The 26,072-nt window shown below is 42.7% G+C and overlaps 1 pseudogene; it reads right to left on the bottom strand.

Annotated features, from left to right (window-relative positions):
• Positions 1 to 22,249: 22,249 nt before the first annotated feature.
• On the bottom strand, positions 22,250 to 22,992 carry LOC111828086 (annotated as a pseudogene).
• Positions 22,993 to 26,072: the final 3,080 nt, after the last annotated feature.

Below are 26,072 nucleotides of genomic sequence, written 5' to 3'. Positions count from 1 at the left end.
ATTTTGACCTATGTTCCTTGGTTTATAATGTGTCTTTTTCTCTGACTGCTTTTTTTTAAAAAATTTTGTTTTATTGCTTAAAGTATTACAAAGAGTATTACATAGGTCTCTGACTGCTTTTAAGATCATCTTTTTATTACTGGTTTTGAGCAATTTAAATATGTGGTGTGATTTTATTCATACTTCTTTTGTGTGTCATTCATTGAGCTTCCTGGAACTGTGGGTGTATAGTTTTTATTAAATTTGGAACAGTTTTTGCTAGTATTTCTTCAAACATTTTTGCTCTACCTCTTACCCTCAATTTATGACTCCAATTATACATATATTAGGCTGCTTGAAGTTGACCATAGCTCACAGATGTTCTGTTCATTTTTCTAAAATTTTCTTTTCTTTCTTTGTGTCCTTTTGGATTATTTCATAGTTCCTATTGCTCCATCTTTAAGTTTATTAATCTTTTCTTCTGCAAGACCTGATTTACCATTTATTCTGATGAGTGTATTTTTCATCTCAGACATTTTCCTTTTTATCTTTAGAAGTTTGATTTAGTCTTTTTCAAATATTTTGCATGTTTCCACTGAATTTTTGAACATATAGAAAACAGCTATAATAACAATTTTAATTTCCTTGTCTGCTAATTCTAACATCTGTGTCAGTTCCAGATTTTTTTTTATAGATTGATTGATCTTCTCAATATGGGTAGTATTTTCCTACAATTTTGAATGTGTGGTGACTTTTGATTGGATGCCATCTTAATCAGATGTAGAAGTTACCTCCAATCATTATTTCACTGGAGTGTTTGAATCAACAAGTCATATATTGAAATCTAGTAGTCAGAGTGTTAAATCCAGTCTTTGGATGTATTTTGTTTGTGCATAGTGTTTTAAAAATGATCTCAGATGTTTCTTACACTTGCAATGAAGAGATCTTGTGCAAAAGCATGGATTCCTTTAATTTTTTTTTTAAAGCAGGATATCTTGCAGTGTGTCTGCCATTCCCACTGGGACAAGCAGCTGGAAAATGGCTGCCTTATTGAGATGAGTGGGGGATTTTTTTATAACCGCATTAACTACATCCCCCAATTGTAGGCATTTTAGTTTGAGTATCTGTCATCGTCTAAGATCAGTTTTTCAGAAGCAGTACCTGAGAAAACTATCTGTGTACGAGTGATGCATTAATGAAGGGCTCCCAGGAGAACCTTGAGTGGGAGAAGCATGCAGAACAGAGGAGGGGCAGGAGTCAAGAAAGTTTGGAACTTTAGGCAAAGACACATGAAGGAGAACATCAGCTGGATCCTGCCAGGGAATGAGGGAATAAGAATTGTGCCTCAGAGTTTGTACCAACTAGTAGCGGTCAGGGACTCAAAGTTTCCTACTTCCTCACCAGGTAGATAGCGACCCCCATACCTGGCAAGGTGGGATAAACAGGAAGGGCAATAGGGCTGGCATCAGCATTGTGAGGCTGTGCAGGGGCCATCTGGAAACTTCCAGTGGTTATGGCTGGATGAAGGACCAGAGAGGATGCTGTGTCCATGGAATTAAACATGAAAGAGTCTGAAACTCCTGTATCCTGATGATGCTACAGCTTCCTCATCTCTAAGGCTTTATTGGTGGGAAGATCAATAGAGATTATTAGTAAAGGCTTATTTTATAGACAAGGAAACGTCGGTGCAATGTGGAGAGGGGACTTACCCAAGAACTGCTATCTCTTCCTGTTGGCAAGTCTTGCTGATGTTACCTCACACATTCTCTTACTTTGAGGAGAGATCATCCAGATTTAATATCATATAGTCCCCAGGATTCTCCAGGGAGGGAACCTAGTGGCCTCCCATTCATTTATTCACTCATTCATCATGTACTCACTCACTCATACACATTGAGACAAGCAACCTGTTTACAAGAACTGTTTGAATGACTGAAATCCATTCTTAGGTGGAAATCAGGCAGTGTGCTATTGTCCCAAATTCCTTCAAATGTTGCAACTGGAGGATTCAAACCCCATGTCCTCCAACCTGTGCCCAGGGTGGAACACTTTTGTGACTCAGACACTTGCAGCTTTTTCTCTGGCTTGCTGGTGGTCTGTGCATACTCTCTCTGTCTCTGGATCTTCATTTTCCTTCATGTGAGCCGAAGGCACGAAGGTAGAAAACAAGGGGTTGGGCACTGGCTGTCACAGGTGCATCAGATGATGTAAGCAGAGAGAAATAAAGAAGCAAGGCAGCCTATTGCTTGGCCACCCCAACTTCACCAAAGCCTTGGAGACAAGAGGAAATAACAGTCTCCACTTTGGGACCCTGAGCTCTGATGAATGGGCTGGATGGGGACCACAGGGAGAGACTGGAGGTGGAGGACAGGTGGGAGTAGGGGAAATGCAGCTGGGGTGGCTGATGCTCTCATCATTATCCAGCTTTAAGCCTGCTGCTGTGAACTAAGAACTGGAGGAGAGGCAAAGAGAGAGGAGAGAAAGGGAGAAGAGAGAAGGGAGGAAGGAAGAGAGAAAGGGGAGGAGAGGAAGAGAAATAGGAGGGAAAGAGAGAATGGGAGAGACACGGGGGAAAGAAATCAGGAGATGAAACAGAGAAAAGGGGCAAGGGAGATAAAGAGAAAGAGAAAGCATGTGTATGAGGGTGGGGGAAAATGCTACGGAAGGGGTGCCCTGGTTTGGAAATTCTGGGTGTGCTGCAATTCTGGAGTGTGGTGAAATCATCTCAGGGTCTCAAGAAGCTAACAGTAGGCCTGTGCCAGGCCATAATAACAGCCTCTCGGTGGTTCTAACCCTTTCTAGCCTCCCAACTCCCAGGAACACTTAATTCACACAGGCACAAAATGTAGCCCTGCTTCAGATTGCACAGCCTAATAGCTACCATTGTGTTTGCACTGCACCCGCAAGCATCATGGACAATTAAGAAATTCATCTGTTGCAATCATGGGCTGCCATTTATGGGTTGGAACCTGGAGCCCTCTGATGAGACACAAATGAGGAGAGGGAGGAGTGTTGTTTCCCAGGAGAGGGACTCCTGCCCTTAACTGGCAGATCCCAAAGGGAAGCAAACAAATAACACTGTTAGATCATGGAAAGGGAGGAGGAGATGGGGCCGACAAGGGGCCTTGCTTTGTAAAGGGCACATGCATGTACAGAGGCACACCTTCTCACAGGCGGTGTGTTCTTTCATGTACATGCATGCAATCCCACCTCGAACACAGACCTATAGATATATTGGGGTGAAATATGTGTAGAACATGCAAACACTTGTATGCATATGCACACATGTACAGCAACTTTAGTCATATGCTGGCCAACAAGTGCACACATTGTGGGCTCACACAGGCATTTGTACTAAGTTAATGTGTTACTAGGTATACTTATTTATAATATATATAAATAAACACATTATATACTAGGTATATTTAATTATGCACACTACGCATTGGCAGGCAGTCTCACAAACACAAACGTATGTCCATATGCGCATGGATAGAAGCATGGATAAACTCAGGCTCATATACATGTGCATGTGCATATGTGTGTGTGCATACTCACTCACACATATGCACATTCTAATCTTTATTCCAAAATTCAAAAGCAAGACAGCTCTGAAGACCTTTAAAATAAACATACTGTAGACTTCAAACTTGTTTCATGGCCAAAAGCAAGAAAAGATTTGGGGACTGGGACTGAGACTTTTGTCTAGTGAAAGAAAGAAAAGAGTTGGAAGAGAGTTGTCCTTTCTTTGTTCTGTTTTGAGTCATGGTCAATGTCATAGGTGGTTGAAATACAATTGTTGGTGGAGGGCATCTTTCCAGGACCCACTCGACCCTGTTGTCACTGATGCAATGCTGATGACTTTTAGGCTCTCAGGGTAGGAAATTTCAAAATATTCTTTTTTTAAAAAAAGATATTTTATTGATTTAAGAGAGTAAAGGAGAGAGACAGATAGAAACATAAACGATAAGAGATAATCACTGATTGGCTGTCTCCTGCATGCCCCCTACTAGGGATTGAGCCCGCAACCAGGGTAGGTACTCTGACCGGGAATCGAACCCTGACCTTCTGGTTCATAGGTTGATGCTTAACCACTAAGCCACACTGACCAGGCTCAAAATTTTCTTGATGCTCTGAAAGCAGAGCTCACACTCCTCGCTTTTCCGAAGGTCTCTGTTTCCCCAGCCTGCTCAGAGCGGGGGACCAGATCAAATGAGTAGAGGGTTGTGCACTGTGACTTGGCGATTTTGATTTTCTCATTTTTGAAACAGGGTTTAGAAGTGTTTTCAGCTTTTTCTGAGGTTTGGTTTTTTCTCTCTCTGCCTCCCTTACCCCTATTTCCCGCACTGTTATTAGGGAAAGAAAATTGGAGACCGTGTCCATTTTGAGAAGGTCTCCCAGAGTAATTGTGCCATGACACATGGGGAGCACAAATGAAAAACAGGAAGCTGAGCTGCAAGGGTTCGTTTGAAACTGGCAAATTTGTAGCAAAGAAATTTTTCAGCCAGAAAATCCACAGATGGCAACCATTGCCCACAACATCACTTCCCTCTGTGTCTGGTTAAGAACAGGGGCAGCGATTGGCCCAATCTGTCGCCTGTGGTGGGAATGGTGACCTTCTGCGTCAGACTCTAAGACCAAGTTCAGTGCATTTGTTGTTCACTCCACGTGGCGAATTCTGGAAGCCAGCAGCTTCTGACCACCCTCCTACTGCCGTGGCCCATGGAGCGAGGGCTCCGCTGGAAACAAACCAAGGACATTTGTTTTGGAGGCTTTTGGCAATTTTGATTTGGGTTAGAAGTGGCTTCAAGAAGCCTAATTAACTTAAGTATTTTCATTGTACTTTTAGCACCATCCTCACCTCAGTCTTTAATTTTTCTCTTAACTGGCAATAAAATGTGCTAGAAAGACAGGAATATTGGAGTGCTGGGACTGTCGGAGGTGAAGTGATGTGATGCTACTGAAGGATGCTGACATCAACTGCAAAAGAGCTTCTGCAGCTCCAGGGGCTGGCACTGTATGGGAAAGAAATGGCAATGAGTGCCTTGGGTTTGCAGACTTTCCCCTTCCTACACTGAACCTTAGGAACAAAGGTTTTCCTCTAAAGAGGGGCTAGTTTGTGTGACTTCCCCAAGAGCCATTCTGGTACTTAGAGGTGATGATAATTAGCTATTTCAATATTTCAAAAGCTGTCCCCTGAATTAGGGGTCAGGATTATTCTATATAGTTCTAGAGGGTGGTTATGGGGTATATCATCTTACTTTTTCTGCAAAACAATACACCCCAAAACTTAGTGACTTAAAAAGCAACCACTTATTTATGCTCATAATTATGAGGGCATTCAGTTTGGATGGGGCTCAGCAGGGTGGTTCTGCTGATCTGAGCCAGCTGTGCTGGTCAGCCAGCCTGGTTGGCCATGGTCTGGATGGTCTAAGATGTCCCATGCTGGGATGACACAGGTCTTCTCTATGTGTTTGCTCAACTTCAGCAGGCTACCCTCATTTTGTTCTCATGGAAGTTATAGGGTTCCATGAAGCCTAGGCTCTTTGAAGACATGGTATCAATTTTGTGGCATTCTATTGGTTAAAGCATGTCACTAAATCAGTTCAGCAAAGGGACATGCAAAGGACGTGGGAACAAAGAGGAGTGGAGAATGCTGGCCATTTTACAGTCTACCACATTGGGGACAGATTTTGACTGGATATCCAGAAGCACGTTCTAATGAGTTGGACAGACAGAATTGCCTGCCGTGATCCTGCTCTGGAGGAAGGAACACCTTCCAGATGATCAGAATGGGACCACTTAGCTTCCGAAAGCGCTTCCAATTCCAAGTGTTTATTTACTAGGAACTTATTTGCAACAACCCAGAGTAGATTTTCATATTTGAGATTCAGAAGAATGGGAATAATTTCCCCAATGCCTGACAGCCTCAATCTTGACCATGTCCCCTAACCTCCACCCTACCCCACCCCCTTAATGCTGATCAGATTCCTCTCTTTCCCTTTCACCCATCACTACACCCTCTAGTCCCATCTATCTGCCTGGCTTTGTTTGGTTGGGGGTAGGAAGCAGAAGAGAATGAATAAAACATCCCCCGCTAAACAAGGGTTGCTGGGCTCCGAATTTATATTATGGTCTCTAAAGAATGACGTGTGTCGGAGAGGAAAAAAGAAACAGCATATGCATATTTTTCAAAGACATGCACACGTGCAGAGAGTGGAAAATAAAAGAAGCCAACAATCCAACCCGAAGTCAGTTTTAAAGGAGGAGGATGTAAACTTGAGCTCCAGAGCTGGAGCCAGGACAGGAAGTGGCTTGGCCTGCATGAGGCACATATGCTGCATGGAAAACCACCCTGTGCCTGGGCTCCCTGTCTTCCTAATTCACTTCAGCCTCCAGCCCTTCCTGACCCTGGGAACAATGCAGCTCTGTGCTGAAGGGTTTCTAGCCTGAGCTGCTGAGACTGTGCCTTTTGTGATGGCCTGGGAGAGGGAGAATGGAGAAGCTGGTTTGAGTGTCTGTGTGTATGAATCACTCACGTCACATGGCTGGGCCGGCTGCAGCAGCTCTCCAGGTCCATACAAGGGCACCCTGGGAGCGTGGCCTGAGCCCATGCCTGGAGGCTGGTCAGCCAGCTGCAGAGTGCCCTGCTCTGAACCATATAGGCAGGGAAAAGCCAGAGAATGGGGTGCGGTGGGGGAAGGTCTGCACAGCAAGGGCCGTTGATTGTACTCTCATGGTGCCACAATGCAGGCTTGGGTGTCTTCCTCCTAATTCCAGGTCAGTTGTGGAGTCTGTGTCTGATGTTCCCAGGAGTCTCAGAATTTCTGGTTCATCCCTGAAACCTGCAGGGCTCTCACCTCAACGGGCTTTTCCTAAAGACTGGAATATGCCGAGTGTGGAGAAGCCACCCTATTTTGGAGGACACAGTGAGTTGGCAGGAGCTGGGGGCTGCTCTGTTTTCTAGACCCGTTAAATCCTGGCTTCAGAGTGAGAGACTAAGGACTGCTTGTAGACTCCTCATAGGTCAGAGTGGAGAATGTCGGGAAGCAGAACAGGAGGAAGATTTAGGCTGGACAGAAGAGATTGCTGAGGGTGAGGGCTGTCCCCTGTCTCTGTTTCAACTTGGAGAGGGCTTGTACTGTGTGGAGACAGGGGAATAGATCCCAAGACACTGGGCCCTCTGAATTCAATTTGTCTGACTTAGCTGAGCCTAGGTGTCTTCTCCCCAGTGCCCAGCAGAGGGCAGTGTGGTACTGTGGGCATAACTCTGCTGCGTCATCAACTTTTCTTTGTACTCCACCTCCTTCTTAGTCTTTTCAAATCAAAGCTGCTTAGACTCAACCTGAGCCCTGTGTGAATGACATGGCTTTAGCCTAGTGCTCTGGGCCCCTTTGCTGAGAGAAGCCTCCGGCCTTAGATCTGCTTACAAAACATGCCTAACTCTCCCCTCTACCTGTTTCCTGGTTCCTACACTGAGCCTTAGGAACAAAAGCGAAAAGGTGGCAGTGCTGATGGGCAGAATTTGGTGGTACACATGTAGAGCCTTATGGTTTTCAAGAAACGTTCTCATCTATTCCTTACAATAGTTCTGAGAGGTGAGTGGTTGCTCCATTTTGTGAAAGAGAACTGAGTCCTAAGAGAGGTGAAGTGACGGGGCAGGGTGGTCCAGCTGGTCAAAGGCTAAACTGGGGGACTCTGGTTTTTTAACTCTTGGTCAATGCTCATCCACCCTCTGTGATACACCTGAAATTCAACCAATACCCCTTATCCCACAATGGACCTCCTCCTTTTTTTGTGGTCATGTTTCTTCCTAAGTAAGAAGTGGGAAGATGCCTCTATCATCTCCTAGATTCTTGTGCTGCTCTCTGCTCAACTTATAAACTTGGGTAAGTAACTTACCTTTTCTGGGATTTGCTTTCTCCATCAGGAAAATGAGTAGATCAGATGGTTTCTAAGGTGGCATAGTCCCTTGACCTTTGGTGCTTCCAGGTTTGGGCTGTATCCCCAATTACAAGTTAGCCAATAGAACTGAGGAATAGAAGCTTGAAGTGTGGCAGGGCGGAGACACTATGTGAATTTGAATTGCAGGTCTGACCAAACACTTTACATTTCAACTGGTTGCTTTCATGCAGTGAATGCAACCTTTGCTCCCAAGGCTTAGGAGTGTCAGATAAAACCACATGGGGCATCCCTCATGCTGATGAATGGTGTAGACAGTGATGTTGATGAACATAGATGACAGTCAATAACTGTGTCCAATGGAGTTTCACTGTCAGATTCTCACTGTCAGATGCTGGGGGAGGTAGCACACTTCTCCAGGGGTCTCACTCTTTCTGCTTAGTTTCCCCATCAGCCATTGATACCCCCAGCAGTTTGGAGGTGGTTCAAACTCTGTTTCTATGGCTACTTCAGGAGATCTGCTTTTGCCAGGAGGTCGACATGGGACAAAGGAAGAGACAAACTATCCAAGGCAAACCCAGGGTCACACCTATGAGATATACCTGGGATGTATGGTATGGGGAGGAGTGGAAGAACAGAATCACAGAGCTAGAGTCTGGAAGGCAGAATTTTTTTTTATAATGCCAGCATTCACTATTACTTGGGGACTAAGTCAATCAGGTGATACTATCAATATTCCCATTTTACAGATGAAGAAATTAAGGCCAACAGAGGCTGAATAACTTGTCCAAGTTTACACAACTCATGAGAGGTAGAGTTAGGACTGAAAAACACACATCCTTAATCACTCACTCTGTTAGGTTGTGAGTATTTCCCTGGGATTGGGTTATTTTCCTATTCTCTGGACTAGAAATTAGGACATACTATCTTGAAAGTATGAATGTGTTTGTGAGGATCTGAGGAAGAACATCTATCTATCTATCTATTTATCTATCTATCTATCTATCTATCTACCTATCTATCATCTCTCAGCCTCTCATCAAGCAAGAAGTATAAAAGGACTTGGGAGTTGGTTATGATTTCTACATCTATATTCTCACTTGTTCTTCCAATAGCCCTGCAGAGTAGGGAGGGCTGATACTCTTGAGGTAAGAGAGCTGAGACCTGGTGAAGGTAAAGTGACTTGTTCAAGGCTCCATGGCTGGTTGGTGACTGGCCTAGGATAAAAACTCAGGTCTTCTGACCTTGGTTATAGTGTCCTCTTAACCACTACTAGTCCCCTGGGAAGAGGGTGTTGGCTTGGCCAATGGGACGGGTGTGTGTGTGTGTGTGTGTACATGTGCGCTAGCTTCCCAGCTATTGGAGTCTTGGCATCTGGGTACTTTGAGTTCCTGGGAGTTCTGTGCACATCTGTGACCAGAGACTCAGCTCTGCCTTCTGCCAGGAACAGCCCAGGGGCTCATGCACAGGGTTTTGGTAATGCAGTTTCGGGTAGGAGGTTTTGTGGGATTTATCCTGCACTTAGGTCTGGTGTGGGAAGGCATAGGCTTTCCCACAAAAACCACACCATGACTCAAGTGGGAGTGCTGAGCTTTTTGCTTCAAATCAGAGCTGCCTACCAAGTCATTGCTGCAGTGTGGCTGTCCTGGGGCAGCTTGAGACAGGGGAGCCCATGAGCCCATGAGAGGAAGACTCGGGTGAGGGTTTATGGCATTTACATTGTGTTTCTTCCCACGTAAACATGGAGCAGCTTGGATTTCTGAGAAATGATTCCACCTGATCTAAGTGGCTTAAGCTAAGTCTTTTCTGGAGGCAAGAGCCTAGACCTAATGATTTTAGAGAGTATTTTGTACTGACATTTTCTTTTCCTCTGCCTAGTTTTGCTTTTCTGCTTAAAAACTATCATCATTAAATGCCTATAATGTAAAACTTCAACTATTTCCCCCAACCTTCTTAGCTTATTCCTGCTATTCCCTCCCTCAGGATTTGATCTTCCTCTTGTTCCTATTTTTTAAACCCCATTGAACAACTGTGTGATCTTGGGTAAATCTGTGTGAACCTGCACAAATCTCTCAGTCTTTCTGAACCTCAAATTTATTCCCCTATAAGGTGGGAATAATGATATCTAACCCACTTCATTGTTACAGGAAGACTGTAAGTCCTTGGAACACAGAGGATCTCAGAATTTGCTAAAATGAGGCAGTTTGGTGAGTGAAGAAGAGAGAATCTACTGAATGTGGAGAAGACAAGATTTCTGAGCTTGATTTTAGTCATAAAATAATTGAGCTCCTGCAATGTGATGTGTGAATCTGTGGGTTAGCAGACGTGGCTCTGAGGCATTTGTGGTCAGTGCCTGCCTCAGAATGTGAGCTTGTGTGTGTGGTGATGATGGCAGTTGGTGTGGGTATGTGGGATAAAGGAGGTTCTGAGAAGGTTCCCCAGAGTTGGGGATTTGGGATGACTTAAGCACCTTAGGTAGCAGGAAGCTTGAAGACTGCTCTGCTTTGTGGGATGGTCTGGAAAAGAACTGGAAGGCTGGAGGATAGAGCCATGTGGCATTTGTCTTTCTGCAAGTAGAGGCGGTGTTTTATGGCCCTTTAACAGAAATTCAAGAAGGTGGAGGAGGCCAGGAGATGGAGTGCTTTGAAGCTCCATCAGTAAAAGCTTTAATTTAGGTTGAAAGAGGCATTGGCTAGTAGCAGAGAGTTCAGCAAAGTATGAGAGAGTGGGATAAAGGGGAAGTGGATAGGATGATAGAATTCTACCTCACCCACTCTGGAGAACATCTTAAGATGGCTTATTTTTTTAACTTTTTCACTGCTTTGATGTCTCAGACAGCAGCCATCAAACTAGCATACCAGACTCATCTCAGCCTCCACAAACACTTAGCACCAGATGATCTGTGTCGCGATGTCACACCCCCTCTGAGCCCTGCTGCTCAGGAAGATGCATAATCGGAAGTTCTGGAGGAGTCACTCTGGATGTGAGCTCCACGGGGATTGTCAGAGAGAGCCCCATGGGTACAGCAGGCTCGGGTTAGGCTTCTGGCAAAGCTCAGGCATCAGTTTTTTTCCTCTCATCAACATCTGGTGGCCATGACCTTCTCATAGCCCCCTAGAGGAAAGCTGCTATGGAAAGAAGGAGACCAAATAATTGGTGTTTCACATTAGCATCTCATGTTTCTGCATGATCTCCATGATTTCTAAGCAACTCATCCTAAGGCAGATGGGCCTGGGGTGGGCTTTTCCAGGGAGAAGCCAATTGGGTGTTACTAATTTAGATTTAACTTGTCTGAAAGAGATTGATTTCTTATCAGCTCTCAGAAGTTCTGTAAACATTGGAGTCTATACCCCGTGAAGGGAAATACCCTTTCTTTTGCCCAGAACTTGAAAGGACTCTGGGTATTGTCACCTCACTATTCTTTTCTTTCTTATCTGGTGAAACAAAATGTTTGCCCCCCTACCGCCTTTGGGCTCTCATTTGAAACTTCACTTGACTGTACTAGAAGTGAGTAGTGTTACTTCAAATCCTACCAAGTGGTGATAGTGTGAAGGGCATGAGGTTGGAAATAGAGGGCACAGATTAAAGTTCTGGTTTAATCACAGTGGTCTGAGCTTCAGTTTATTCATCTGTAGGGTGGAAAAAATAATGAAATCTACTCCAAATGTTTGTTGTGAGAATTAAAAGAGGTTATGCAATCGTAAGCGCAGGAGAAGCACTTCAAAATGTCATCATTTCTTTCACATGGGTTCCAATAATTCTTTAGTATTTTGGGTTTGGGAGTCTAGTGTTGTTAATAGAGCTGCTAATCGATGGGAGGGCTGGGGTCTCATATTAGGTGAGGGCCCAGCACAGTTCCCTGTAAGAATCTCTAACATTTTTCTTGGGTGGTCTTCTTCTGCAGACCAAGCAACTATAACTCTGATCATGTGCACACCATCTGCAAGTTGAATATACACATCACTTGGATGGGAAACATCAATTTAAAATGGATGTTATAAGACTAACCAGGGCCTCCAATGGTGCAGAAAGAGTTCTTGGTCTCAGGTGCTATTCGGCAAAGGCACAGGAAATTGTCTGAACTAAAGTCACCTTCCAGCATCTCCTTTTCTTCTCTTGGGAGGGATTTTTGTTTTTTTTCATGTTACTTCCAACTTTTGCCATTTACCTGAGTGGACTCTATCTTGTTTCCTTCCTAGTCTATTAACTAACAATGATTAAGTTTGATTTATCTCACAAATACAACCAAAATAAAAAGTAATTCTCATGGTATGCCTATCAAAGCAAAGGAAAGTAGTTATCAATACACTTACATATAGCTAAGAAGTAAGGAAAATAATGACAATAACTGCAATAGTGAGAGTTGGGGGAACAGGCACTCATGACTTGGTGGAAATGTAATTTGGTGGAACCCTACTAGAAGGCAGGCATATGAATAAATAATTAAGTATTACACGTTTTTTAAACATCTAGAGATCTATCCTAAGGAAATGACAAAGCAAATCCACATAGTTGTATGTGCAACATGGGAATCTTATTATAGTGTTGTTTATATTACAAAATTGGAAATAGTAAATAGTAAATAATATAGGGATTTGTTGAATAGATTATGAAATATCCATATGATGATATGCTACATAGCCATTTAAAATGGTGATCTGGATTAGATATTATTGATAAAATTGAGAGGGAAAAGGATTGCAAAATATGTATGTTTCTATTTTTATAAAATAAAGCATTAATAAATACATAAAAAATCTGGAACTTATGCATATCTTATTGGAGGTAAAATAAATTAAGGGGGTTTGTAAAAAGCATTTCTATGTAATTGATTTTTTATTTTTACTATAAAAAATAGATACTGCTTCTTTAATAAAGAAATAATAATATTTAAAATGGAGTCAAGACCATTAACACAGACTTAAGTGCCCAGCTGATATTCCCATAAGAGTCTCAGTTTCTATATTTTTAGACTAGATTTGCTTCCCAGGATGCTAGAGACATAAAATACAAACAACTAGTTCTTAGGCAATGTTATTGAATAATCTTGTGCTGAGTTACTAATTTGTCAGTGATATCATATGTTATGCTATTTTTGTTGACTGCATTTCTACTTCATTTGGGCTGAGGGAAAGCTGAAGAGGGATTCTTAGTCCTGTTTTAATTTTTGCTTGACTGTCTTCTCCTGCTGCAACTTTGGAGAGGAAACCAACATTGGAATCCCATCAAGGAGGCAGCTGTATGTATCCCAATCAATCTGGCTGGAAGGAACCACTCTTGGAAAGTAACTGAAGGGCAGAAGCTCATTCCTGCTCTCTGGTGTCCGCCCAGCCCTGCCACCCTGGCTCCACTTCCCTTGGCTCCCTTTGAGTCCCGTTCCTGGAATGCTTTTGGAATTGGGTTTGGGGCATCTGTAGCTTAGTTTTCTCTCCCAAAAGGAGTTTAACTTGTCTATGAGAAATGAGTCAGCATGCATTTAGTGAAGGCTCAAGGCCTAGGATGGGGCATTTTGATTTCCGGCTTGGTTTTCCAAGAAGGCTGAGCTATTTTGTTGAAACAGGAAGATGCACTAGTATGATGTTTCCAGACTGGTGTGAGGATGGAGCCTGTTCTTAGCTAGAAATCTAAGGAAAGTTACACTAGACAAAATTAAAGGATGCACCTTCTCAGAAGGTAGTACCTTTAGCTTATACTGGCTCTAGAAAGGAGAGAACACCCATAAATGATTCCACAGCAGGTTCTGCTTTCTTCTCCCTTCTTCCTCTCCTCCTTCCATTCAGTCTGTTCCCAAACCTGCTCCCATTGTAGTACCAACACCTAAAACAATTCTTAGCAGTTTGTTATTGAACAAAATATGTGAGCTTAATTTTTTTTCCTGCCCCTGATGGAGGAGTGGATGAACTTGGCCTTAGGAAAGAGAGACATAGAAGGCAATGTGAAGAATGGGAAAAAAAATCCTGCCTTTGGATCAGGCAGGCCTAGGTTTGCTTGGTTAGTAGACTAGCTTTGCTTCTTACTCACAGTGTGACTTTGGATCAATATCTAATGTGTAGCTGGAACTTTCGTGATTGCAAGCAATAGAATCCCAACTTAGACTGCATAAGCTCCAAAGGGAATGTGCTGGATCATCTTCCTGGGAATGAGGACATGGAGCATCAGGCATGTATGATTTCAGAGGATCAACACTCTTCTTTCAGTTCTGCTTCTTATTGATTTTTTGTGGTTTCATTTGAAAGACATCCTCAATGGTCTGATAGTGTGTTCATTTATGTGGCTCCCATATTTCAGCCTTATTTTGAGTATTCCCCCCCTGCACTCTACTATCTTCGGTCACCTCTAATCCATTTTGAAACTATCAGGGGTTCTCAGAAGACCTGGATCCTGGTGATACTGATCCTAGAACTATGGATCAGAGAGAGATGGCATTCCCTGAGATCTGTCTAAACCAGCCATGGGCAAACTACGGCCCGCGGGCCGGATCCGGCCCGTTTGAAATGAATAAAACTAAAAAAAAAAAAAAAGACCGTACCCTTTTATGTAATGATGTTTACTTTGAATTTATATTAGTTCACACAAACACTCCATCCATGCTTTTGTTCCGGCCCTCTGGTCCAGTTTAAGAACCCATTGTGGCCCTCGAGTCAAAAAGTTTGCCCACCCCTGGTCTAAACTCTTCCTACCATATTGCCTTTATCTTCCATTTTTGCCCTCAAATCATTCTATTCTACCTGGATCAACTCCTGATGACTTGTCAAAGAAGTAGGTTTGATTTCTAATGTGGCGATTGGAAACAGAAATGGGATGGAGGGTCAGGCAAGAGGAAGATGGCTGATTTGAGAGAAGCAGCTCATTCTGTTGGGCGGCTCTCTGTCTGGGGTGGTATCTGAGTCTGGGACCTGGACACAATTCTATATGCCATTCAGATTCCTATATCAGGAACAAAGTGACCTGGGCCTTGCCTCTCCCCCGCACCCCCGCCCCCATGCAAATGGTTTCTGCCAGGTTTTGTAATGTGAGAGCTACTCTGGGGGCTGAGACATTCATACTTAGCTGCAAGTTGTTGAGATGCTGTTTCCAATTGTTTTAGCAAGTGGATTGGCTTCCAGGTTGACAGCCTTGGAAACCAGACTCCTCTGTTTGTTCTACAAACAGGTATTGCCTGTGATCTGCAAGCAGAGGCAAAACACAGTGTCTAAGGCCAACTCCTGATTTCCTATGATTTGTGCTAGGTGTGGGAGGATGAGGGAACATTTGGAGGACCTAGAGAAATGATGTCTATAACCAAAAATTAATAATGAGTATGAGAAATCAGCCACTTGCATTAACTTCCCCCTTAATAAAATGTTTCTAAAGCTAAGTAGCTGAAAAGTGACATTCAAACGATTTAAGTTCCTGATCATCCATCACTCTGAGGTTATTGCCAAAAGACATAGCTGATGAAAAGCAAAGAACCTGTTTATGTCCTTATTCAGGCCATAAGTAATAGAGACAGGAAAGCCTTTGCTCTAAACCTCCTTTTCAGTCATACATCTGAGTACCTGGTAGGATCTGTGCTAGAATTTCAACTGGATTGTCTTCTTTAACCCTTATAGCAAAAAGAAAGATAATGATGATAAAAGTAGCTATGGTAGCTATGGTTTATTAAGTGCCTACAGTGTGCCAGATGCTTTATGTGTATAACCTTTAACTCCCAAAATAATCTTGTGAAGGAAGTCATATTACTCTCATGTTATAATGAAGAGTCTGAGCACAGTCTAGGAGAAGTTGTCACTTGCACAAATTTGCATGAATCAGAAATATTGAGATCCAGGTGGCATGTTCTCCCTCTAAATCAATCAAGTGTTCTCTCCTCCCTGGTGTTCTGGGCGGGCTCTCGTTCTCCCATCCTCCCCAAGATCCGGGATAGGTCAAGACCAGGTTATCCATCTCTTGGCTCCTTCACTACACAGTTGTTGGCTGGAACTCACTATCCTGGTCTACTACATGGCCAGGAGAGGAAATGAGGGGAGTAACCAGGGGTGGAGATGGAAGATGAGAAAGAAACTGTGTTGATTTAGAGAACTATTTACAGATGTTTCTCATGAAAGTTGAGGGGCATATTCACTTTGGCATTCCACATTCTTAGAATGACAAAGGCCTGGTCTAGGGAAATCTTTATAAAAACAAAATTCACAGGTATTAAAAGTTTCTGATTTCTCTGGCAAAGCCTGATTGATAAGACCTAGTTAGATCCACTCACTATTTTGGTTGTAAGAAAAAAAGCATTGCAGAACTGCTCTGTCGCCATTTTACCCAATATCAGTGGTCCTGGTGTCCCCCAAAGAATTTGGGAGATATCTTCTTCACAGACCCAGTATGGCTGGAAGGAGTCAATGAGCCTTGGAAGACATAGAAATGTGAATTCTTAATCAGAAAGATGTCCTGGGCCAGGAGCTCAGAGACAGATATGGGCAATGGTTCTAAACCCAGAATTTGGGGCCAGCTTCACCACAAAGAGACAAAGTTCTCAATGCTTGCTGATAGGTCACATCTCTGGGGTCACCATGGCCCCCATCCAACTCCCATTTAGCTCCATGATCTGCCCCTGTGGCCACTTTTCTCATGCCTTCTTCTGCATTCTGCTCTGTGTCTGGTGCTGTTTCCCAGCTCCACACTTCCCATTGTCCTAGCCTGGGATGACCACAGTTCTCTTAAGTAGTGGTGATAGGGTATATTCAAGGACAGTTGAAACAAAGCTAATGCTCCCCAGAGCGTGGACTCTACCAGGCACTATGGAAGGTGCATTGCCTACATTAACTAATCCTCTGCAGAGAATGTACATTTTATCAGGATTCAGAGAGGTTAAGTTACTTGTTCAGGACCACACAGTTGTTAATAGAGTCAGGATCCAAATTCAGGTCTATAAGACTCCAGAGTTCATAGCAAAGTGAAGAAAGTAAAAGCAATCTTTCTAGTTATAAATACCAACATCACTGCTTAGCCATTCCTATTCTTAGTGTGCTCTGCAGGATTAGTGGGAAAGCTAAAGCATGAAGAGGTTGAGTGAAATATCTACAGTCCCAAACAGGTCAGCAAATGAACCTGAAACAGTATGTGGGTGGTCCATTAATTTATTACTTTTTTGCAAAAACTGCCAAGAGATCCAATTGATTGCATGAAAAATACTGACTCAGGGAAACACATCAGTCAGACTGATAAAGATGTCAAACATCAAGATGAATGTTTGTCTAGTGAGCCAAGTGGTAAAAATGTGGGTGGCGGGTGTCTCAGAACACTGGCCAGGGTGACTTTCATTTCATAGCATCATAGGATCAGAGTTGGGAGAGATCTGGATGGTGATACTGTCTAGCGTTCTACCACATCCCTGACAAGCAGTTACCCAGCCCGGATACCCACAGGGACAGGAAACTCACATTTCCAGGGGCTGCAAATTCTGCTTTTGAACATTTTTGACCTTCTGGATGTTGGGTCAATAGAAGTAGAATGTCAATATTCTCAGCCTGAGATCCTGTGACTGCAAACGAGGTCACCATAAGAGTCAGGCACAGTGGGAATGCCAAAAGGATCCGGCCACTTTGGAAAATGTTTTGGTTGTTTTTTATAAAGTTGAATATATGTTTATTGTACTATCCAGTGATCCCCTTCTAGATATTTACCTACCAACTGCAAATGTCCACACTGAAGCTCATGCAAAGGCTTACATTTGTAATCATAAAAAACTGGAAAAACCCAAACATCCACAGAAGTCCATCAGCTGGTAGGTGGACAAACTGTGGTGTCCCCACTGCTGCAACACTACCAGTATAGCAGGAAAAAACACATGACTGATACGTGCAACATCATGGTTAAACCTCAAATGCCTTACCTTAGGGAAGGAAACCAGCCTCAAAAGGCTACATATGATTTCAATTATATGACATTTTGAAAGAGGCAACAAATAGAACACACACACACACACACACACACACACACACACACACACACACAGTAACAAAACAGATTGTTGGGTGCTGTGATGAAGATGAAGAGAGGTATGGATTACGAGGGAGCATGAGGGGAAGTTTTGGGGAGGGGTGGAAATGTTCTGTATCTTAATTGTGGTAATGATTTTAAAAACTATATGTGCTTCAATTTACTAAATTATACACACAAAAAGGGTAGATTTTTACTGTAAGCAAATCTGACTTTAGAAAAAAAGATGTGGCCACTGCAAGGGCCACCTCACATGGGCACCTGAATCAGTCCAGCCACTTCTGGCACCTGGCTGCTACTCTCTCTGGGCCAGTAATTCTGATGTTCCTACAGCTCTGTCCCAGGCTCAGTCTCAGAAGCTGCACTTGGCCTGTAGCGTGTGTCAAGGCCTTTCTACCCCAGACCACTGATGTGCTTCCTGCTGCTCCAAGCTACTTGACAGTAATTTTTTTTCTGCCAAGACAGAACTAGATGGTTTCCTTTTCTTGGTGGGCTACTTTTTTATGGATCTCTCTGAAGAATTCCTTGGGTCCTTAGATATCATGGCTCTTTCCTCTCTATGCACATGCTACCAGGGTGCCTGGGAATGGAGTAGTTAGAGCAGGGCCACCATCTTGTTACAGTCCTAGAACCTCCACTCTCACCCCTGAGATTCCCAGACCCTGGGGCTATGTCCAGCACTCCAATATTTTTCTGCCTCCATTGCAGATTCTCCTTTACTTTTCCCTTTGAAATTTAACTTCTCTTGTCGCATTCTATCTGCACATCCTAAATTCACCATGCCTTTTTCTATGTCTAAAGCCCAAGTTCAGCCATGGTTCAAGTTCTTTCTAGAGGACATTCTAACACCCCATGCAAATCACTGCTATAATACATTTTGGGGTTGGGAATCTGGGGGAGTACCTAACTTCAGATGTTTGAAATAGTTCAATCATAGTGTTGGTCTAAAACCCTCTTTTACAAAATGAGGATGTTTTTGCCTTTTAACAGCTTCTGTCTATTGTCCCTATTCCTCTCCTCTGCCATAGAACTGAGAAAATCTACTGCCTCTTCTATGTGACAGGACCTCAGCTATTTGAGGCCAGTGATGATGTCTTCCTGGAATGTTTCATCCAGGCTGTCTTTGCAAGAATGCCATGAGTGCTGGGGGACTGCATATGAAGGCCTGATTTGAGATGTGGACTCTGTATGTTAAAAGCACATAGAAAAAAGAGGGCGAGGTAACTCAGAGTGAGCAAGCAAAGACTCCCACAATATAGTACATCCCCAGAACAGGGACAGCCCCAGATCCACCTCATGCTATGGACCTGCCTTTCATTTCTATGCAGAGACATCTAGAGAAACAACCTGTCCTTGCAAAGTCATGATTGAGCAAAATAACCTCTTCCTATCAGGGAATCTGGAGTGAAATGATACACCCTACGAACATTCTCCATAGAGTTATGACTATGTTTTTGAATAAATTATTTCTACACTTTAGACCTAAAGTGGATTTGGCATCTCCCAGGAGTTAAGCTTTGGGTTGGGTTCTGTGCTGAGGCCCAGAGGGAGGGAAAGTCCTGGTTTTAATGGGAGAAAACCCCCAGACACATGGGGAAGAGACCCAAAAACAAAAACAGGGAAGCATAATGTACCCAGTCTTCCTCAAAGCACCTGGGAGTTGGCACTCTGTGAAATCCTGGTACTCAATCAAGGTTGAAACATAACCCAAACATTGGTGAGTCCATGGACAACTGCCAGAATTCATTTTAATCTTTACCAAACAGACTATCTCTTCTGTCGTGTACTGGACAAGACCCACTGCATTCTGAGCACAGATGGAGACCCCCTTTCCTTCCTCTCCAGAACTTAGTTTTTGGGAGAGGCTTGTATTTACTTGAAAGAAACACTTCGAGTCACTGTGGGTGGAGAGTGACACCTGGAGATATGTCCAAGTAACATATATGCCTTTGGAATGGTTATGTATTGGACAAAGAGAGGAATTTGTGTTGTTCCTGAAAGGAGAATAAGGAGAGAAAAAAAAGAGAATGAGGTGAGAGGGCAGCCAGGAGATGGGAGAAACTTTGGGGGTGATCTTGACTCCTGAAAGGTTTAATGTAAGTTACTAGTATTAAAATTACCAAATGGCTGGGAATAAACTTAGGGGCAAGTGTGCTAGAGAAGGGGCTGAATATTGTGCTTAAATTTGAGTGGTAGAAGCCAGAGACTATGGCAAGAATGCAGGAGCTGAGAAGAATTATCAGAAGTCACTTGCAGATATTTTGATCTCTGAATATTATGTCACTTAATACTTTCTAGCTTAGTATTTTTGTTTTGTAAAATGTCTTTTACTTTAAAATGAGGTCTCTCTGGACCTGTCAACATAGATGTGTGTTTCCACACATGAATAAATCTAAGTTAAAAGCATGAAACATGATTGACATGATGTTCGTCTGGAAAATGCTTTGCAAATATTTTACAAGAAATAGATATTATTTCAAACCAAAATGGTTTCCTGGTAAATGAAAGACTCCTTTCTTCAGTTGAGCACCTTGAGGTAGGACATGCAAAGTGGACTTGGAGCTCAGTTTTGGAGCAGGATTTGAAAGAAGCCAAAGTGATGGTCCAGTGGTAGGGAAGGACAATCCAGGAGGAAGGAATAGAAGTGAGATGGGAGGAAGTATTGCAAAAATGGACTAGTAAAATAGCAAAAGGTTGGGGTGAGGGGTGATATGGCCAGGGAAAGCATGTCATGGCAATGTCTGAAAGTCAAAGTGGTCGATGTTCATGTTCTTAAGATGGAATCCTGCTCCCACCTCTATTTCCTGCAAATGTTGAGATGAATTTTTGAGTAAAGTGACCAATATTTTTACATGGAAATCGACTCTTCGATAGCATATAGAACAGAGGTTTGAAGAATGCTACCTAGAGCTTCAGAGCAGGGAGACCCAGCAGATATCTGGGTTATACAAGACTATTTAATGCCATGGAAACCTATGTAAATACAAATATCTTTTTCTTCCCTACATCATCACCTTAAAATTAACATATTTAAAAACAGGAGATGGAGATAGACATAAAAGTCATATATAACCAGTTAAATCTCAGCTGTAAAGTATAAAACATCAATTGAATGCCTTTCACATGGTTTTTGTCTTTCTCTTCTATAAATTTTGATGTCATTTTTGCTCAAGAGATCTGAAAATCATCACCAATGTGAAGTTGGGAGACTTGGGAAAGAAGATGGTCCTAGTGATATGTTGACAGCTTCCAGGTAAAGTCTGATGAAAAATTTTTATACATCTTTATACACCCAAAGAAAAATGGCATGTGGCATATCCACAAACCAATCCTGAGCCAGGAACATGGCAGAATTCAGGTTTGTGACACTTTCAAAGCCATAGAATAGAGTTAACGTTATGAGGAGCTGTGATGCAGTCCCTACCCAGATGGCTTTATTTCAGAAAGGATCTTCCGGGAAGATGAAATTGATCCTGGTCTTTCCGGTGATCAGATATGATATTTACTGGTTCATAATATCAATGAGAGTACCCCGCCAGTTCATTCTAGGCATTTCTTCTACTACTTTGTCCATTCTTGTCCATAGCTGTCTTCCTAGTCATTTATCTTGTCCTTTTTCCATTTTACCAAAAGGTTAATGAGAGTTCTAGGTCTAAATCCACTCTGTGCACACATGGTGGCATAAACAACAAAAGCTCCCAGGGCTTGAGGCCAGTATGCAGGCAGAAGTACATGACAAGTTGCTTGTTCACCAATCTGTCCATCTTCTCATGGTGAAGCTGCTGGTTTATGAGGTCACTTTCAGTTTTAAAATAAAGCAATGAGGAATTATATCTGTGCCCAAATTGATGAACAAGATGTTGGATAGAATGAGCCCAGCAATAATGTAGGTCAAAAAGGGGCAAATATTCTAGATCAGAGTGTAAGCAATAATCTTCTTTAGGTTGTCAATTATTAGGCAGCTTTCCTCCACCCTGTGACTAAAGTTGCAAATATGTCATTGTCTTTTAGTAAGACTGTGTACTTACATTTTTGACTGCATCAGAACCTGTGTACCTCATGGCAACCCCAATATGTGCCTTCTTTAGAGCTGGAGAATGGTTAATTCCATGCTTTGTCACAGCAACATCTGCATCCTGCCTCTGAGAGCCCATCCGACATCTGCTGGGGAGATGTCTGAGCAAGGATGATTTCTGAGTAGTTGGTTAAGAGATCATTCAAGTGTTCCTGACTTGTGTCCTTCAGCTCCATACTGGTCACCATAGTGGCTTTAGCAGCCTATTTGTTAACTTGCTCCACAGTAGTGTTGAGACATTTTTAAATGTCTTCTATTGCCTCATTGTTGGCTGAAATGATACCTAAACTCTTGACAATAGCTTTGGCTGTGAAGGGATGATTACCTGTAAACATAACAACATTGATCCCAGCACTCTGGCACAGTGGACTGAAGGGGATCAATCATTGACAAGAGCTCACAAAGCAGAAGTTGGAGGTCAGAAAGGTCATGGTATCTGTTCAATGAATAGGTTTCTGGAAACTCAATTGCTGGCAAGTAGAATGACAGAAACCAAGAATGTGGCTCCTCCAAGCCACCTAGCCATGTACACTCTATGGAAGGCCTTACCATGCCCTTGTCCAGATGCTTGTTCCAGGACATTGATAAAGATGGTGCTACACTTCTCTAAGATCTCATGGTCATGAGGAAGCACTTGTCATTGATGTCATCCATCTCATGTATGGGGTGCTGAAAGTTGTTGGTAGAATCAAAAGGGATTTCAAACACTTTGAAGTTTCATTTCCTAATTTTTATCACATCACCCAAAATGATCTCTGAGAATTTCCAAGGGCATTTCCGGAGGCATCTCCAACCACAACTTTCTCAATGATGGGAACACTTTCCTGTCCTTGTTTGAACTCAACTTGATTATACAGTGTTATTATCTTAAACAAGGAGGCCCGGATTCCAGAGCTTCAGGCCAAGAATTGGTTTGTCTCTTCTTCATGTGTGTCAGCTACGTAGATCTGATGATCAAGCCACAGATGGGTTCTGTTGTGAGTCCAAGTGTCAATTTTGTCACTTGGACTGACTGAGGGTCTCCATTGCTTCAGGTTCTTCACCAGACTTTTCTTCTTGGCCATCCATTTCTTGTCATTAATGAGTGTCAGTGACAATGATCTGGAGATACATGGGCCACAATAATGCCAAGGAGGAAGATGGTAGAGTCCAGGACATACTAATAGATTCTGATGATGAAGAAAAAATATGCTGGTGAAGAAACAACTCCTACCACAATACAAACAAAGTACTCAATCTCAATGGCAATGGGTGTCTTTTCATTTCCTATTCTTTTTTTTTTTATTGTTGACACTATTACAGATGTCTTCTTGAAACCAGCGAGGCAATCTGTCCAGTGATGGTGTGATTGCTGGGGTTGGTGACCATGTTAGTTGCTGTGCCTTTTTAATGGATTGTAGGAGAGAAACCAGTGATTTTTTGTTTCAAGGATATTACCATGAGTAAAATCACAGGAGCAGGATTGGAACTTAGACTTCCCAGTAAGAGATAAATTATCTACTCTACTCCCTGAGAAGCCATTCACATGACACCCCTAGGAATTTGGTCTTTCCTTTTAATCTCCATTATGTTCCTGGCCTTTAACTGCTCTGCAGGGATTGTATTCTCTTTTGCATCTCAGATGATAAGAGTTTGGAGAGAAATAATTTATTGAATCTGATCATGATGTTGGTGCATTTCATCTCTTGGTAATAAACAAAGATTCCCATAACCAGAACAAGCACAGAACCCAAATATATACTTATCACTGGAGTACTAAATCCTAAATGCAACCCAGCCCAGGGCAGACTGAAGGATGAAGAACCCTTGCAACCACCTTGGATTACTAAGGTGGAACTTGCTAATTTATGATGTTTCTTTGAGAGACCTGAGGGTCTGGCATTGTCTTGAGCCAAGAGTTGTGTAGTTCTCATGCTGGAAAGACTCATATCATTTGAACCATAATTCTCCTCAAGTTCCTTATTGCTCAAGTTTTGGTTATTCAGGTTAATGCTTTCTTGTTTCTCTTTTTATGAGTTTCAAGCAGTCGTCCTTTAGGCCTCTCTATTTCTCCTAGCCATTCCTTTGGGTGTTTTCTCTGTCTTTATTCACACTGAGCTGCAAAGAGTAAATTTTTGACACCGTCTTGCCAAAATGATGCTGATGACCTGATTGCTGGTAGAGTGAAATGGGTTTCAGGGTCCTGGGCCACAGGAAGGCACCATTCCAAGGTCTGAACCATAGTAAGAGCCAGGGCCTATGTGTCCAGGTGTGGGACCTTGAAATAGGGGAGCTGAAGGGCCAGTGTCAGCCCAGGCCCTCTGCTGGCATCAGGCAACCCAGTGGGTTCAGTGCCTACTCCTGGTTTTCCCTTATTTCTGTTCATTTTTCTAATTTACTTTACCAGATTGAAAGCTTCCTGAGGGCAGAGCCTGCATCTGTTTCATCACCGTATTCTCATTAGGTGGGAATACAAAATAATATTTGTTCAATGACTAAATGACCTCACAATTTGGGGCCTGTGTGTTTGTGGCCACCACTTGGCAAAGTAATGTAGCCACTGATTGGAAGCAATAAAGCCTGCTTGAATGGGCTTCATAAGGGAAAGAGCTTGAACCAGGTCAGCAGTTCTCAGATGGAGCTCCTAGAAAGCCCTGCAGACAACAGGTACACAAGTCAGTCTAAGCCACAGTTTCTGCATCTATAAAGTAAAGATAAAAACAGAACAACAGTATTTACCTCTTGGGGTTGCTATGATTAAATTAGATAATGCATATAGTGCACTTAAAACTATTCCCAGTACACAGTGAGCACTCAAATTTAGTCATTAATATTATAGTAACCATAATAAAGTAATGTCACATGGAGACTACAGAGACTGTAGCTGTATTTAATTCTACTTGTCAAACTATTAACTGCCTATGACACATGAAACATTGTGGAGGAGGAAAAACATTTGCGTGATTTAACATGACTTAGTAATCCAAGGTGGTCAGCCACCAGCATCATTACCACTGTCCCTGCAAAAAAGCTACTTATTATAGTTCATGGTGACTTTTGGTAGTTATTGACTTTGGAAGATTCATATAGTGGTCTTTCAGGCATTTTCTCAAGAGAAATAAATATATGCATTGCCCCTTATGGAGCTCTTTGAAGGAAGGGAACATGTCTCATTCATCTCATTACTCGAATAGCTAGCACAGTGCATGACATTCAGGAGGTGTTATATATACTTTTTGAATGAATGGATGAATAACTGAATGAATGAATCCTATTCATGGAAGGCATTGACATTGGTTCAAAATGATTCAGAATCAGTGGTGATTTAGCAATGATGGAATTGAACCCATGAGCTTCCTGAGACCTTTCATACTCAAAAGTTCTAATTATGTTATAGTGCATCCTGTAACTAACAACCTTATCCCCACTGAAACCAATTCCAAATTTGGATCTAGCAGCTGCCTCCACAGTGAGGGGAGAATGAACCACCAGGCTTGTCTTAATTAAAAGTCATTCAATCTGGGCTTTGGAGGGATATAGTCTGATGTGACCCCCATCAACTTCATTAACAATGCCACAACCAATTTTAAGTGTTGAGCCAATGCAATTTATCAAGGGACCTTAGCTGCTGTGACACCATGACCTGGCTTGATGCCCTCAGCCAAAGCCAAGTGTTGGGTGGATAGCTTAGCTCTCTCAGCGGTCTGCCTGGCCTACTCTGATGGTATGTGTCAGGGCAGCAAGAATGCATTGCCTAAGCTAGGAATGTGGACCATCTCTGAGAGCCAGAGGAGGAGGGGAACAGAGGGAGGAAGCTCTGATTCTGATGGTGGAATGAAAGAACAGGTTGTTCAGAGGGACATGTAAACAGTTCTTGGCTCCAGCGTCCCTGCTGTCATCCACAGTTATTCACAGTCAATCTATCTTGGGGATTGTTCTGGGTCAGAAATAGGGTGAAGCTAAACCAGAAACAGATAACAGAGCACATTCCAGATCTAGCGTGCATAGGTGTAAACTTGGCCTTGGAATAAAGTGGGTGTGCTCTGTCCCTAAGGGAGACACTTATCCTAATCTTTGAATAGAAGTCTATTTATCTCAGGGACACCTTCAGAGTTCATCTTCTCAAAAAGACACATCCTGATTGGCTGGTTGAAAGGACAAGTCC

Source organism: Myotis lucifugus, unplaced genomic scaffold (genome assembly GCF_000147115.1).
Source record: "Myotis lucifugus unplaced genomic scaffold, Myoluc2.0 scaffold_3, whole genome shotgun sequence".
NCBI lineage: Eukaryota > Metazoa > Chordata > Mammalia > Chiroptera > Vespertilionidae > Myotis > Myotis lucifugus.
This window is presented reverse-complemented; position numbering and strand designations above follow the sequence as displayed.